The 1872-nt window shown below is 54.2% G+C and overlaps 1 protein-coding gene across 1 annotated transcript in view; it reads left to right on the top strand.

Annotated features, from left to right (window-relative positions):
- The first annotated feature begins 706 nt into the window (after positions 1-706).
- TNFRSF14 (tumor necrosis factor receptor superfamily member 14) overlaps positions 707-1872 on the top strand; it is a 32172-nt gene continuing 31006 nt past the window's right edge. Inside the window, exon 1 of the mRNA XM_015411160.1 lies at positions 707-826. The gene's annotated coding sequence lies outside the window, so the exon portion shown is untranslated. The remainder of the gene's footprint in view (positions 827-1872) is intronic.

Genomic DNA, 1872 nt, shown 5'->3' with positions numbered 1-1872 from the left:
CAGTTCCCCCGCCCAGCTTGCTTGTTAGAAGCTTTCTGTCTCCCTTACAAAATAATCGTCACTATGTCAGAGCAGGAGTGACACGCCGGTAGCCTCCACGAGGCAGACATCTGCTTCTGAATCCTGTTCCATCCTCTCTCCCTGCTCCAAACTGAGAACACAAGGCGGATCGCTGCTTTCTGCCAAGGGGCATCTGCGCGGTAAGACATGTCACCGCTGGGCTTGATTTCTTAACCCCAACAGGAGGAGGGAGCACACCGAGAGAGTCACGTGCCACTTTGCTTTACTGGGCTACCCTTCGTCCCGTCAGCAACAGAAGAGTGACCACAGCTGCAGCGAGGCGGCCATTTGCGTTTCTGAATTTAGCAACGGAAAAGTAAACCTGCGGTCTGTTTTTGCCCAATGACACACTTCCGGTGATGTCAGGGGGTGTGGCCTTATGACACACTTCTGATGACGTCAGGGGGTGTGGCATATGCTAATGAGTTATGCTAATGAGTTCCCCTAGCTCTTTTTGTACGAAACGACCCCTGAGTATAAGGCAGTTTCATGTGTTATCTGTGAGTCAGGAAAGGGAACTACAGAGCATGACCAGTCACAGTGCCTGAGAGCGTATGATCCTTCAGCAGTTCCCCCGCCCAGCTTGCTTGTTAGAAGCTTTCTGTCTCCCTTACAAAATAATCGTCACTATGTCAGAGCAGGAGTGACACGCCGGTAGCCTCCACGAGGCAGACATCTGCTTCTGAATCCTGTTCCATCCTCTCTCCCTGCTCCAAACTGAGAACACAAGGCGGATCGCTGCTTTCTGCCAAGGGGCATCTGCGCGGTAAGACATGTCACCGCTGGGCTTGATTGCTTAACCCCAACAGGAGGAGGGAGCACACCGAGAGAGTCACGTGCCACTTTGCTTTACTGGGCTACCCTTCGTCCCGTCAGCAACAGAAGAGTGACCACAGCTGCAGCGAGGCGGCCATTTGCGTTTCTGAATTTAGCAACGGAAAAGTAAACCTGCGGTCTGTTTTTGCCCATTTCGATTGGACTCCTCTCTGTTGCCACCAGTGGTGATTCTCACTGGCTCCTTCGGCACCTCTTGGGTGCCATTTCAATGCCGTTGGTGTGCTCCAGGGCTGGGCAGGAACACACAGGAACGGAGTTCCGGCTGGCTTCAGAGTTGGCCACGCCCACTACAGCCAAAACCTCTGCGTGTGTGGCTGCAGAGGGAAGGCCAGGAGAGCGACACCCTCCCATGACTCTGAGGCGGGCGGGCCAGGGGGGGTCCTGGAAGGATCGGGGAGGCATTTAAATGTCTCCCTGTGCCTTCCCCAGCCTCCCAGGGGGGGCCTGCCCAGGCAAGCCAAGTGAAGGCATGGGGTGTGGCCTAAGAGGCTAATGACTTTCTGCTGTTGGGTGTGGCCTATTATGCTAATGAGTTCCTGCTGGGCTTTTTCTACACACTGTGCTCTATGCAGGCTCGTAGCTACAGTGGGGCCTTTCGAGGCTCCGCCCCCTCAAATGTGAGGCCCCCCCCCACAACAGCTGCTGCCCCCTTCCTCCCCTCCTGCCCCACAAAATTTCCCCATGCCCCACCAACCCAAAATTTCGGGCTACGGGGCTGGCTCCATGCCATTGATATGCAATGGGTGCAAAAACGAATGCTGGGAAAATGCATTCCTTTAGAAGCATTTGTCACGAGGAAAAAAGAAACGGATGCAGGGAGAAGCGACCTGAGGATGAGTTTGATCTGAGCCCCGGTAGCACCGTAGAGACCACCACGATTTCCAGGGTCTAAGCTTTCAAGAGTCAAAACTGGTGCATTTGAAAAGAATCAGACAGCTTTTTCCATTCTAGGAGGCGTCACCGTGGAAGCTGTCA

This window comes from Gekko japonicus, unplaced genomic scaffold (genome assembly GCF_001447785.1).
Source record: "Gekko japonicus isolate JY-2015 unplaced genomic scaffold, Gekko_japonicus_V1.1 scaffold411, whole genome shotgun sequence".
NCBI classification, from domain to species: domain Eukaryota; kingdom Metazoa; phylum Chordata; class Lepidosauria; order Squamata; family Gekkonidae; genus Gekko; species Gekko japonicus.
Note: the sequence above shows the minus strand (reverse complement) of the source record. Positions and strands in the feature narration are given on the sequence as shown.